Raw genomic sequence first — 15590 nt, forward strand, 5'->3', positions numbered from 1 at the left:
TTATGACTCAAGCCTAGATCCTAAGTCCATTTTACACATAAATGCAAACTAATTTTTACAGGCTTTTTCCACATACCTAATTATCCAAGAATGCAACTGCTGCATACCTCAGGGAATGTTTGTACTTCGTTTTGTTCAGAACTCTTCAAGAGTACTTGCCATTTCAGAAAATCTCTATACGGCAACATGATGCTCTTGAGTTGCCAACACACTGGTATCAGTCCATTGTCAGATGCACAGTGATTTGATATACAGGTGCAAGGATCCTATTAACTCATTATAGTTTCTGGTATGGCTGGGAAAGAATTATTTTATTGTAGGCCTTCTACTTCTTCCTGGAGTTGGGGCATTATATTAATTTTTTAAAATTATTAGTGAAAGCTATATTATCTACAGGTTTTTATTACAAGAGAGTAAAAGGGCCATTTGAAGACATTTGTTATATGAAAGAGGCCTTTGTTTCGTAGACTCACAAACCCTCATGGCGCTCTACACGTGATGGGCCTCTGGCTAACACTCACCTAAGCTCCAGCCGCTTTGGACTTGCACCCTCTGCTCCCGCCACACCGGCCTCTTGCTCTTTCTCAAGCCCAGCAAACAGGCTCCTGCCTCAGCCCTTTGCACTTGCTGCCCCCATGGCCTGGAACACTTTTTCCCTAGTGGTCTCAGTCCCTCCCTTACTGAAGTCTCAGCTCAAACATCAGAGAGGCCTTCCCTGACCCTGTTGTGTGCAATGGCACCTCCACTTCATTCATCATCCTCCTATCCTGTATCTGATGGTTCATTCACTGTCTGCCCCCGGCTCACTCATGGCGGCAGGGACTTTGTCGGGTTCACCACTATACCCAGCCCCGTGTTGATGGTCAATATCCCCCTTGAAGGGAGGAGAGAAACTTGAATTCCTCAAGCAAAGTATTCAGGGCATTGAGAACTTATATGGCTTGAATGGATATTAGGATTTTTTGTAATTGAAGTGTAGTTGATTTGCAATATTATATTAGTTTCAGAATTTTGTTTTAAGGTGGGGAAACCATTTTCTAGAAATCTGAAATGCGTAAAAAATGACGGCTTGTATCATTACTGACTTTCTTCTTTGTTAGACTAAACAACCCAATTTTTCAAGTTGCTTGTTCTCCTTGGAATTTATCTCCAGTGATGCTGCAAAAAAAGCTTCGAGTTTTGATATACTGGATCTCAGGAACAGTTTGACGGTTTTCTTACTGCTTATAACCTGCGGTTCCCTACAGAGGCCTCCTCTGCACTGCCGTCTCTGCCAGGCAGTTGTCACGGCATTAATTAAACTAGCAGAATAAAGGCATTGCATGTCATGTTCTGTGTTGAATGCCTTCATGTTATGGATGTATCTCCATGGAGAAATCTGGTACATAAACTGAAAACAAATGCCTGGTAAGTTTACAGAAGCTCAGTCAGGGTATTGTTAAGGGGAGAAATTGCTGCACACTGAAATGGGAACTCTGTTGCATGTATCAGAGTTTTTAAATGTCTAGAAAAATATGAGTTTACTACCTCTTTTATTTTCCGAATTATATTTCAACTTCATCCCCCAAAACACTTTTTCAGCAGTTTTAAAATGGTCACATCTCTTTAATAGATACAATTCTTAGTGTTACTGTAACCAGGCAATAGACTATTAACTGTTGTAAAATAAGCATTATATTGCCCCACTACATTCATAGATATGGATAAAATTTTTGACTTATTTTTAGGTGTTCTCAAGTACCATATATACAAACTGTATTAAACATATTGCATTTTAAGAAATATGTTTTTAGTAACAGGGAGCATAATCAACTATAAAATCAACTGAAAATGGTGGCCTTGCTGTTCCCCAACAGAAGAATAAAAGACTTCGGAAAGATAAGGCTTTATCAGTATGTTCCAAAGATCAGCTCACTAGGCTTCTGTTAAACTAGAATGTGCAAGGATTCTATAGGAGGCTTCTGGAGGCCTTCCTTGGAGGGAGATTGTGGACAAAGTTAGCAAAACACAAAGGCCAACCTTGTTAACCTGAGGGCACAAGGGGAAAGGCATGCTGAGAGCCTCAGGAGGGCAGGAGAGCAGAGTGAACTCTGAAGCAGAGTCTAGTCCGGTGCTTCTCAAAGCATGTTTCTCCAACTGTTCTTACTTGCCAACCATGGTGTAAGAATAGAAATTAAGAATAGGTGGTCAGGGGACTTCCCTGGTGGTGCAGTGGTTAAGAATCCACCTGCCAATGCAGGGGACAAGGGTTCGAGCCCTGATCCAGGAAGATCCCACATGCCGCAGAGCAACTAAGCCCATGAGCCACAACTACTGAGCCTGCGCTCTAGAGCCCATGTGCCACAACTACTGAAGCCCACGTGCCACAACTGTTGAAGCCCACGTGCCACAACTGTTGAAGCCCACGTGCCACAACTACTGAAGCCCGTGCACCTAGAACCCATGCTCTGCAACAAGAGAAGCCATTGCAAGGAGAAGCCTGCCCACCGCAGCGAAGAGTAGCCCCCTCTCACCACAACTAGAGAAAGCCCGCATGCAGCAATGAAGACCCAAAGAAGACCCAACACAGCCAAAAATAAAAAAATTAAAAAAAAAGAATAGATGCTCAGGATTTTGATAATTATATTTCCATTGAACATAATAGTAGTACATTATATTTTATTATTAACTTAATTCTTAAATTTCTATTTTTACTTTTCTTGTAATACTTTTTACTGTAATGTTTAAAAGTATCGGTCTACTGCAGATTGTATTTTTTTCTCTTAAAAAAAATGGTCCCCAGAAGTAGACTCACAGACACAGAAAACAAACTTATGGTTACCAAAGGGGAAAGGCAGGGGAGGGATAAATTAGGAGTTTGGGATTAAAATATGCACACTACTATATATAAAATAGATAACCAACAAGGACCTACCGTATAGCACAGGGAACTCTACTCAATATCCTGTAATAATCTGTAATGGAAAAGAATCTAAAAAAGAACATATATAAAACTGAATCACCTTGCTGTATACCTGAAACTAACACAACATGATAAATCAACTATATTTCAATAAAATTTTTTTTAATTAAAAAAATTAAAAGGGTCCCTCACTGCAGATAATTTTAGATCCAGTGGTTGAAATCAAATTGAACTGTGTAAATTAATCCATTGCCAAGAAGTGCACTCTTAGCAGAACTTCGTTTAGAGCATAGAAATACAGATCGTTCTCAGTTTTTGTAGCACAATTCCTGAAAAGTTTGAGGTGTCAGATGGGAGAGGTCAGATTACTTCTAAGGTATGTGCCTACCCTGGTTATGTGATTAATCGTTCATTTAACAAACGTATTGTTAAATGTTCCAGGTGCTTAGGATACACTAGTGAATAAAATAACAAAAATAGAGTTTACATTCTGGTGGAAGGAGAAGGATAAACTATACATATAATAAGCAAGCAAATTACACAAATGTAAAACAGTAAATCAGTGACAGAAATGCAAGTTAGGAGTGCCAGGGTTGGGGGTGTGTGTGTATGTGTGACCATTTAGAATACTGTGGTAAGGGTAAGCCTCATTGAGAAGGTGACGTTTGAGTAGAAGTTTGAAGATGATGAGGGGTTAGTCATGTCGCTTTATGGGGGAAGAACGGTCCAGGCTGAGGGAAGTGCTAGTGCAAAGACCCTGGGCTAGGGTAGCTGGGAGGATGGGTGAGGGAGCAGCAAGGAGGCCAGTGTACTAGAGCAGGGTGCTCCAGGGGAGGTGATTGGAGACGAAGCTGGAGAGGGAATGGCAACCTGGATTTCTGGGGCAACTTTGGCTTTTACTCTGAGTGAAATAGGAAACTACAGAGCATAGGGCCAGGAGTGTAGGGGTGGCGGGCTTTAAAAGGGCCATTCAGTCCACTGTGTTTAGAATAGAGTGTGATGGGAGATCAGTTAAGAGGCTGTTCCCAGTGAGAGATGATGACGACTTGGTCTAGGGTGGTAGCAAGAGAGGTGGTGAGAAGTCGGTAGAGTCTAGTTATATACTTTCACGATGGAGCTAACAAGATTTCCTGAGCTATGGGGATGTAGCATATAAGAGAAAAAAGGAATCAGTTGTCTTGGTCTCATGTCTTTTTTTCTACCATTATAACTTCAGAAGTGTGCTTCCTCAGAGAAACTTTTCTCTTTATTGTGTGTAAAAACTACACTGAAGAGCCATGAATTCAAACACTGGATTGTGGCCTCCTTTGGGATGGGCCTGTATCTTTTCCCATCTCTGAGTCTATCATGAGACATGATTCCAGGTATAATACAGGCTCTTAATAAGTGTTTTATGGTATAAAAATATTATACTTTCATTTACACAGAAGATACATGTGTGTAATTCTCCCATACTTTCCTTGAGACAATAACAAATAATCCCAGCAAGCTATCATACCATATCATCTATTAAATATGTATATCAATGTCTATATGCCATTGATTCTTATTTGGTGGATTTTACTTCCCAATGGCAGTTTAAGCAGTTTAAGCTGCTCTATGGGTTAAATGATTATTTCCAAGTTTTACTGGAATTCCCAGCTCGAAGAAGCACAAGAAGATAATTCTTCAGGAGTACCTCTTGTGGTTCAGGATCTGGACTCTGGTGACAGCTCACCAAGACCAGAAGATCCTCACACACATACTCTCTGCTGTGGATGTAATGGAATGGTAGACATTTGGCATTTTGTAAGATTTGTTCAACGGAAATGCAAACTGAAGAGCTACATTTTTGGAGTTTCAACCATGCCCCTTTTGAAACCTAACTTCAATCGGACCTGAAATCTAGCCCCTTCAAAAACTCTGGCTTTTAGCCTAGGGCCCTGACATCAGCATCCTCTGGTTTTAAAAACAGAATCCCATCCAGAAGAGGTAAAGACACAACTCTCTGGAGGAGCTGTGCCAGACCTTACGCCAGGCCCTCCACATGCATAATCCAGCTGACTGCAGCCTTTCACCTTTGAGGCCTGCGTTACCATCCCAAACGACAGACTGGAGAACAGGCTTTGAGTTGAAGCAACTTGCCTAACGTCACCCAGCTAGTTGATGCAGCCGGGATTTAACTCAGATGGTTTGATCCAAAGCCCTTTTAATGTCCACCATCCCACTACTCTGCCTCAACACAATATAACACTTGCCAAATGATAGTCCCATTCCTTCCTCTGACATTCCTTCCTCCATCATCCCCTTGTGGAAAACCCTGTGTAAAGAGAGACCAGGGTATCTCTTCCAATTTCTATAGTTTACCAACCCTGGGCATTCATCTTGTCTGGATTGAACTTCAGCCAGTTCATTTTTAGCCAAGTTTCCAATTTAGGCTGCCAGTGGGCAAAATACAAAAACCAACCTGTCAGAATCAGTTGAAAAAGAAATACAGGCTGGGGATTCTTGGCATAATGATGAAGCAGGAGGTCCAGGTCCCTTGCTGGTGTTTTAAATGGTCTCCTACTGACACAGAACAGGCAACATCCCTCTGGCAGGAGACACAAGAGCAGCAACCCCTCCGTCGACGAGCAATCCCCATAAACCACCTTTTGGGTTTTCGGAGAGAAGGATGGATTTGCTGGAGCCAAAATGAAACAAGACTCTAACTGTGCCACCTCAGCACCTGAAATTGAATAGTGCTTGGTGATGGTACAAGGAGCACAGTAAATATTAAATCAGCCAGACTGAATTTGATTGACCCCGGGAGTCAAAGCGGGAAACCAGAAAGAATTGATTGAAATGGTTCTGCTCATCCCTCTGTTCACCCTCCACCTACATCCATCCTTCCCTTTATGTGTTCCTTCCACCTGCTCAGTCCTCAGCTGCCAGCAGTGCTGTGAACACACTAACCCTAAGGAAGCCTACGTGGGAAGGTGAGGGGGCAGAACCTGTGGGCCTCAAGAGCGCTGAGGCTCCAGTCTTTTGTCTCCGCTCAGCCTGGAAGCAAGGGTAAAGTCAGGAGAGAAAGATCCAGAGCAGATGTGGGTGAAGATCCTCCAGATTCTGATGGGAGGGAGACCAAGAAAGAGGGAAGGAGGAGAGTTGAGAGGAGGTGAAAGTTAAGGAGGCCAGGGAGTGGAAAAACTAGGAAAGGGAGGAGGGATGGAATGAACTAAAAAGGCAGGACCCTACCCAGAAACCACCAGGGAGGCCCTCAGAATAACTTGCCCAAATACCACTACTGTGCCGTCCTACTCTGTCTTCCAGTCCCTAGATAATTTTAAAATTTAAAATCGGTATCAAGATAGATGTCTGAGAAGTCTTTTAATCTACCTACTGAGCCCTGGTGGGACTGAAGGCCATCCGCCTGGAGCCCCGCTGTCTTCCTTCAGCAATCGTAGCGGCAAAGAGCAGAGGAAACATCACAGGGATACAGACCCTGTACATCACAGAACTAGCCATTTGTACTTTCATGATCACTGCAAGGGAGGACCCAGCGCCTGTATGATGGAGAATTCCTAGGCCAGTGGAAAGCAAGGGGGAGTTGCCCCGTTGTGGCGTAGGACCCAGGCGGTGACCTTCTGATAGTGAGCAATGGAAGCTCAGGTGGAATAGGTGTTGGCAGAGAGGAGATGAGGGCTCTCAGCAACTTCAGTTCTAACTCAAGGAGTAAAAGAAGTAGGAAGCAGGAGAGAAGAAGGAACTGGAGGAGAGGGTAATGCAGCTGAGAGGGGGCCTGAGACATTGTGGAACCAAGGCAAAGGCAGGGCTTCAGTGCTTATAGCTCTTCCTGCTGGAGGAGGAGTCGGGGGTGTATTTGATGGTGGAACTGCTGCCCCCGGCGGAACTGAGGCCACTTCCCACGGCAAGCTGAGTAGTACTTTTTTTGTGTTTCCATTGTGAAATTTAGTAAGCTGTTCACTTATGATTTGTGCACTTTTCTGTATGTATATGTATGCTTCAATAAAAAGTTTACTAAAATTAAAAAAGAAAAAAGAATTAGCTACTCCAGACAGAGAATCTATCAAAAGAAATTGAGGTGGGTGAGAGATTTCTTATTATACATGGAGCTGCTTCTCCTTTCTTCTGCTGAGTATGAATTAAAATAGCTTGCAAATTATGTGACAAGCCTCACTAGCACTTCCTAAACATAATTACTCAGTAGCGTGTCTTATTTCACTGCTGATCAATCACTGATCCTTAACAGGTCAACAAAAAGAAGTGCATCCATATGTATGTGCAAAGCACAATCTAATTAAGGACCTCTGTAGTCCCATGTTCTATATTACTGATTCCCAAAAATGTTGTTTCACTGGAGGTGAACAAGAAGCCTTTTCTGCATCAGTAAGGTTTCAGACACTGAAAAGTGAATTGTGCCTCTGATTAATTGACTTTAATAATAATACTTCTATTTATATAGAGACTTTGCCAAGGCATTCGGGGAGCTGTAAAGCAACCCATAATCCATGATTAAAGCATTACACAAGCAATATATAACATGCCTCCCTCCTAGAGTAAAACAAAGGGAAGAGATGGATGGGGCTGAGATATGAAGGTGCAGGAGAGGGAGTGGGCTGTAGATTCAGTGTGGAAAGGGTGATAGATGCTTCATTAGGGAAAGAGGGGGAGTTTTCCTGGGATTGGTGAAGGAGTGTAATTTAATAGAGTTGCATGGCAAAAGTGGCCTATGGGGAGTCAGTCCGGGCCTGCAGAGATGTGTGCACTTCCTCCACTCCAAGCCTGATGGAGAGAGCACAGATAATCATCACATCTTTCCTGTCAGCTACATCCTATCTATGAGCAAAGTTTTTCATAATGATCCAAACAGCAGAAGTTAAGGGGAAACATATAAATTATTCCTCACTTCTTGACATTGGCAAAAGATCTAGGTAATTTTCTTTTTATCAGCTCTTAGTGAAGTCCTGGGAAATATAAACATATGTGCAAGTGACTGTGAAGGTGCCCAAGTGTGAAAGTTCTGAGAGAACAACAGCAGGAACTGAGAATTAGGTGTGATCAGCTGGGGCTTCCTTCCTCTGCACACCCGTCCCCAGTCCCACCTGCACGCCTTTCCCATGCCTGTGCCCTGCCTGCCCCAACCTCCATCTGGCCACATGACATCTCTCCTCATGGTAGCCCCTCGCTTGGTCTTTTCAGTTTTTTACTTTCTTTTATTGTGATATGCAACCAATGCATGGACATTATTTTAAAATGTGCAAAGCATAGAAAGAGGTAAAGAAGTAGAAAAAAATTATGCCTCGTCCAACCACCCAAAAGGAACTGCTTTTGAGATTCTCTAAAATATTAAATATTGCATTAATGTGTATGTGACATATTTATGAGAATAACATCTCCATGGATATGTACCAAAGTGTTGTCGGTGGTTATTCTAGGTGGTGGAATGATGGTTGATTCTCACTTTTATCTTTATACCTTTATATAATATTGGGGAAAAAATATATATGTAGGTATCTGTTAGTTAAAATCAGGGAAAAACAATAAAGTAAAAAGAGTCAAGCAGGTTATTTCTCTGTTGAGCTTTGTCACCTGATATTAAATGTTATCTAGTCCATCTTTTTTAGATGGGATGATATAAAATATGACTTCCAAAAAGATGAGATGGCAGATGCTGAAACAACGTTTTTGGACAGAAAGTTGCTGGTCTAGTTCTACTCCACTCTAGGTTACAAGTTTAATTTGTATTTAGTTTGGTCATATGAGTAATAAGAGAGTCACTGAAGGAAAAGTACAAATAATTAACAATAACCACAAGTGATGAGATGGAAGATTTACAGTGACACAGCCCCACTAGCAAGGAGATATGTGCAGTTAAACAGAAAGGCCAAGATCACTAAAGGGAATTTTTCTCTGGCCAGGGCTGGGGCAGAGAATTCCCTATGGCTAAATCAATTCCACCTAGCCCCTGGGTATATCAAATCAAATCTTTATCTTATGCTGGGTAGATACAGTGGCTAATATCTACCCAATAGACAACGACGTTGTCTGTAATGAAGTAAAAAAGTTTTAAACCCCTCTTTTGTTTTGTGTTGTTCTTATCTAGGTTGGCTATGTAGTCATGTGCCTTTGTTTGATGAAAGCTGAAAAGATGTTCTGTCAGGGAGGAAGGGGAGCCAGAGTTTACTGGGAATCCTTGGGCAATGAGTGATTGATTAGTGGGTGAGGAGTCAAGTGAGAGCTAGTGCCCTGGATTGAATAAAAGAGCCTCCATTATTCAGAGAATGCTAGAGAAGGATGGAGAGAGACTGCATGGAAGGGTGCCATGAGTCTGAGAAAAAAGCAACTTTCTGGAAAAGAAAGCAGACATTAGGGCAAAGGAGGCGACCGTATTCTACCTACTGAGCAAAAAATTTGACAGTAGGAAGGACAGAGGATAAAAAATTAGTCTAGAGGGAGGCAGACTGTAGAATGTTATATGTGTTCTGCTTTCGTGGGACTATTTCTCCTTCAATATTTGCCCTTCTCTTGATTGCTGATTACATAATCACCAATTTTATAGATTTTTATGTTCAAGATGAGAGATTTTTTTTAAACTCTGCGACTGATGCTACATGATTGCTTAGTCTTATCTCTTGGCATGTTTGTATTTGCCTGCAGTATGTGGCATCTGAGACCATTACAGAAGAAAGAAAACAGGGAAGAATAGAAGCCATCTCTGTTACTCAGAGTGGGGTAGCAGCTGAGTCAAAGCTGGGATTATCAGGTAACAAACTGAGGTTCGATTCTTGGATTACTTTGATGTGATAAGACTGTCTTTCTCTAAACAGTGTTTATCAAACTGAAGGTTGGGGTCTGTTACTGAATTGTGAAATCAGTTGGGTGGATTACTCAGCATTTTTACAAAATTAAAGAAATAGAACAGAAAATATCAGAATGCACTGCATGTAGTAAGGGCAAGTATTGTTTCGTAAAACTTCTGTTGTTGCACGCACACACATGTACACACATACACATACTCCTGTGTGTACTGATTTGCAATGTAAAATGTATTTTTTTATATGTGTCAGAGTAAAAAAATAATTTCAAAGCTACTTTCATAGAGTACATTCTTTAATAATACCAAATTACAAGTTAAAAATATGGAAGCATTATAATCCCAATTCTTTGGAAAATTATACTTTATTGCAGTAATTTTCTACAAGGATTTTGAAGCAAGGAGAGCCCAGGCTTGAGTTGTTTCAAACCAGACTAAGCAAAGACATTCTCAGAAACTGCACCCAACTGGCAGGTTAAACCTTTCAGTAAAACTAGTGAGGGTGAATGTATCTTTGTGTGAGTGGGTATTTGACTTAACACATCACCTTTTGAAGCCCAAACACATTAAATCTACATATGTTCAACTTTTGGTAATTTAGGATAATACATGGAGGCTAGTGGATCAGAGAATTAAAAATACTAGGTAAGGGGCTTCCCTGGTGGCACAGTAGTTGAGAGTCCGCCTGCCGATGCAGGGGACACGGGTTCGTGCCCCGGTCCGGGAAGATCCCACATGCCGCGGAGTGGCTGGGCCCGTGAGCCATGGCCACTGAGCCTGCGCGTCCGGAGCCTGTGCTCCGCAACGGGAGAGGCCGCAACAGTGAGAGGCCCGCGTACCGCAGAAAAAAAAAAATACTCGGTAAGAAAAATATCACTTGTATTTGCTTTGGAATATGCTACTTGAGTTTTCTTATTAGATTTACCTCACTATGTACATTTCCTGTTTAGTTGTATTAAGATGAATTTCCTTCTCTGAACAGACTTTCTGACAGAAGGTAGGTAACTCAGAAGCAAACTGAGTGATTGAAAATTGCCACTTTGACATTAAAATTTGCCTCATATAATCCATGAAGAAGCTATCTTCTATGAAATTTTGCAGCTGGCAAAATTCACAGTTATGACATATATATTTGAGTATTATTTCTTCTATTACATAGTATTTGACATAGAAAAAAATTAATTTGTCTAATCAAGCTTAAGTCCTATTGAAGATGAATTTGTCTTAGAAGTACCAAAACATTTTTATTATTAGGAAATTTTACACCTAAGTCTGTCTTGTTGTATAGTCAGTGGAGGGTGAATAGCATCCTACCTTGATATTCATGTGCACACCCACCTGAATTGATCCATACACTCCCCAGCCAGGTCCTTGCTACTTTTCCAGGATGTAACTCAAGAGCTTGGTGTAGAATGGGTCATCAGTGACCTGGATGTAAGAAAATAAATGATTTAAGCAATAATGTATTTTAATTTTATTTTAACATACTTTAAAAAATCAATACCTGGGCTTCCCTGGTGGCGCAGTGGTTGAGAGTCCGCCTGCCGATGCAGGGGACACGGGTTCGTGCCCCGGTCCGGGAAGATCCCACATGCCGCGGAGCGACTGGGCCCGTGAGCCATGGCCGCTGAGCCTGCGCATCTGGAGCCTGTGCTCCACAATGGGAGAGGCCACAGCAGTGAGAGGCCCGCGTACCGCAAAAAAAAAAAAAAAAATCAATACCTGAAATTCCCCCCAAAAGGAAGCACTCAGTGAAGAGAAGGTGGGGTAAGTGATGAGGAGGCATTGAGGAAGATAAAGAGCAGTGAAAAAATCAATTGCACGAGTTTGGCACCAAACTCGTAAGGGGAAGCATTTTTAAATCTTTTTCTTTGACAGTATTGCTAACTGAACTCCTAGGCAATCAGTCTTCTATGAAGTAGCATTTTAAGAGCTTATACCAACAGATTGAAATGTGGTGGTTGCTTTTTGAATTTTCATTCTCTGAAAATTCATCTTTCAATCTGTTCCTCACTTAGTTGTTTGGAGTTATGTAGTACTCTCTTTAATAATTAGCAATCAGATTTCTTCAAAAGAAAAAAAATCCCTTGCAAAATTATCTTTTTTTTTAAGAAGAGTTGCTGATTAAAGAGCACTAGTTCTTGGTAAGAGTGCTGTAGATTACTCGGCAGCACACATCTTTATTCATGAACACCCTTTGAAATTCAGTTTTGCATGTATTTAATGCAATTTTTTTTCAAAATGAATGAAGTTATTTAAAAATGAGAATAAATACATGCATTTAGTCCTTTGAAACAATTAAAATAGTCAAAAGTGATTGTCCTTAAAAAGCCTCTTTGCTTAGAAAAGCATATTGGCTATCACTTTCTTTGTAAGTTTTAAAAATACTAAACACAATCCGTATCAAAACCATAGCTGTCTTTTTTGCAGAAATTGACAAGCTGATATTAAAATTCATATGGAAATGCAGGGAACCCAGAATAGCCAAAACAATCTTGAGAAAGAAGAGCAAAGTTGGAGGACACATGCAACAATTGCAAAACTTACTACAAAGCTACAATAGTCAAGACTAGCATAAAATTAGCATATGTTTAGACATATAGAGCAATGGAACAGAATTGAGAGACCAAAAACAACCCATACATTTATGGTCACCTAATTTTTGACAAGGGTGAAAGAGAATTCAATGGGGAAGAATAGTCTTTTCAACAAATAATGCTAGGACAACTGGATATCCATGTACAAAAAAATGAAGTCATATCCCTACTTCACACCATATACAAATTTTAATTCAAAATTAATCATAGACCTAAATGTAAGAGCAAAAACTATGAAACTCTTAGAAGAAAACTTAGAGGTAAATCTTTGTGACCTCGGATTAGGCAATTGTTTCTTAGAAATGGCACCAAAAAACAAGTAACAAAAGACAAAATAGATTGAACATCATCAAGGATGAGAACTTTTGTGCTTGAAAGGATAGCATCAAGAAAGTGAAAGTTCAACCACAGAATGGGAGAAAATATTTGCCGATCATATATCTGATAAAAGTTTGATATCCAGAATAAACATTTATAACTCAACAACAAAAGACAACCTAATTTTAAAATGAGCAAAAAATTTGAATAGATAGTGTTCCTAGAATCTATTTAAGTGGTCAATAATTACGTGAAAAGGTTCTCAGCATCATTGTTATTAGGTAAATTTACATCAAAACCACAATGAGTACCATTTCACACATGTTAGGATGGCTATGATAAAAAAGATGGACAATAACTGATTCACTTTGTTATAAAGCAGAAACTAACACACCATTGTAAAGCAATTATACCCCAATAAAGATGTTAAAAAAAAAAAAAAGATGGACAGTCATAAGTGTTGATGAAGATGTGGAGAAACTGGAACCCTCATGTATTACAAGTGGGTACGTGAAATGGTTCAGCTGCTTTGGAAACAGTTTGGAAGTTTCTGAAAATATTAAACTTAGAGTTACCATATGTCCCAACAATTACATTCCTAGATATAGACTCAAAGGAACTGAAAGCATATGTCCACACAAAAAATTCGTACATTAATGTTCATAGCAACATTATTCATAAAAGCTGAAAAGTAGAACCAACCCAAATGTCCAGTCCACTGACGAATGGATAAACAAGATGTATATCCTCACAATGGAGTTTTATTTTTCAGCTATGAATTATTAAGCTATGAAAAGAAATAGAGTGCTGATACATTCTACAACATAGATGAACCTTAAAATCATTGTGCTAAGTGAAAGAAGCCAGACATAAAGGCCACACACATATTGTATGGTTCTACTCGTATGAAATGTCCAGAATAAGCAAATCCATAGAAACAGAAAGATGAATAGTTGGCAGGGCTGGAGGGAGGAGAGCAAGAAGAGTGACTGCTAATGGGTAAGGGATTTCCCTGAGGGGATGAAAATATTCTAGAATTAGATAGTGATAATGGTATATAATAATACCACTAAAAAGTACACTTTGAAATGGTTAATTTTATGGTATGTGAATTATATCTTAATAAAAAAACAAAAAAATACATTTTATGGGACAACTGAGGAAATTTAGATGTGGTCTAAATATTAGACAATATTAGGGAAGAATTTCTAATTTTCTTAGGGTGAAAATGATATTATGGCTATAAAAGAAGAATATTATTTTAAATTGACGAATTCTGAAATATTTAAGGATAAAATTTATGATGTTTGCAACTTATTTTCAAATGGTTCAACAAGAGAGAAATATTTTTATATATGTATAAATAAAGCAAAGTTAGCAAAACAATGGTTCAGTCTAAGTGGGGGGCATCTGAGTATATACTCTACTCTTTTTCAACTTTACTTGAAATTTTTCGTGAAATAAAGTTGGGAAAAGAAGAAAAAAAGTTCCTTAAAGTTTCATCATTAGTCACGTAGTAAATACTTTGTGGGTTGGTTTTTAGAAGCAAGAGATAATTTATAAAATGCTATACAGAATTTAGTGATTTCTATTTTAAAACTCTGCATCTTTAGAGATTGGAATGTCTGTCACCACTCAATTATGACAAATGCAAAATCCATTATTTTATGATAAGTCAATTGTTAACTGTCATTATTTTATTTTATAAATTTAAGACATGCTTTACTTTCCTATTAAAATTCTTTTTAGAAAAACTTCAGGGCTGCTCAGGATTAGATGATAATAGCAAGCAAAAGTTATTTGGATGGCAAACTTTATTTTCCAAGCTGCGGGGAAAAAATTTTATTAGGACTGTCTTCAGAGAGTAAAAACAGAAACGTTAGACTTAGCTAGAAATTCACAGCATGAGATTCTTGAGAGAAACAGCACATAAATGAGTAGTAGACATTTTGTAAATAGGATTGATGAGCTGACTGAATCTGGAACTAGGAAAAGTAGAGACAGCGTAGGCAAAATACTGTATAGACAAATCCCACTTAAGACTGATAAAGCAGGGACTTCCCTGGTGGCGCAGTGGTTAAGAATCCGCCTGCCAATGCAGGGAACACGGGTTCGAGCCCTGGTCCGGGAAGATCCCACATGCCACAGAGCAACTAAGCCCGTGTGCCACAACTACTGAGCCTGTGCTCTAGAGCACGCGAGCCACAACTACTGGGCCCAAGCACCACAACTATTGAAGCCCAAGTGCCTAGAGCCCGTGCTCCGCAACAAGAGAAGCCACTGCAATGAGGAGCCCGTGCACTGCAACGAAGAGTAGCCCCCGCTGTCCACAATTAGAGAAAGCCCACGCACAGCAACAAAGACCCAATGCAGCCAAAAATAAATTAATTAATTTAAAAAAAGTTATTAAAAAAAAAAAGACTGATAAGCAGCCCTCTTGGTGCTCAGGTCCTGGAGGCCTGGTTATCCTGCACCCTCTCACCCTGCCAGGCCATCTACCCATGACAGCCTTCTTCTGACCTTCCAACAACAAAGCTTTCTGCTCTAGGGGGAAGCCTTGGACCTCTGTGGACACACTTATTGGTAAGACAAAGACAAGTTTTCAACCAAAGAGTTTTATCTCTTTCAAGAAGTAAGAAAGGCCTTACAGAGCAACATCTACAGCACCTGCATATGGAAACCTTTACTTCTTCATCCATTTACCCTCTCACTGTCAGGCTTTGCATATATGTACCATCAGAGCAAGAATGCCATTGATCTTGTTCACCTCTCTATGCCACCTGACATAAGGTAAGTGCTCGGTTAATATTGATTGAATAAATAAGTATTATCGAGTGCCAACTATGTACCTTACCTTATGTCAGGTATTGGGGTTACTAGGATGAAGAAGACATGATCCTAGCACTTGAGGAACTTTCAAACTCTTAAGAGAAACAGCCATAAACAGATTATTATAATACTACAAGTACAATGGAAG

General features: G+C 40.0%; 1 protein-coding gene across 1 annotated transcript in view; it reads left to right on the top strand.

The window, feature by feature from the left end:
* Nucleotides 1–15269, top strand: part of ORC5 (origin recognition complex subunit 5) — a 105611-nt gene extending 90342 nt beyond the window's left edge. The window contains exons 16-17 of the transcript XR_009520594.1: nucleotides 9542–9647; nucleotides 15162–15269. The gene's annotated coding sequence lies outside the window, so the exon portion shown is untranslated. The remainder of the gene's footprint in view (nucleotides 1–9541; nucleotides 9648–15161) is intronic.
* The last annotated feature ends 321 nt before the right edge of the window (nucleotides 15270–15590 follow it).

Source organism: Delphinus delphis, chromosome 9, assembly GCF_949987515.2.
Source record: "Delphinus delphis chromosome 9, mDelDel1.2, whole genome shotgun sequence".
NCBI lineage: Eukaryota > Metazoa > Chordata > Mammalia > Artiodactyla > Delphinidae > Delphinus > Delphinus delphis.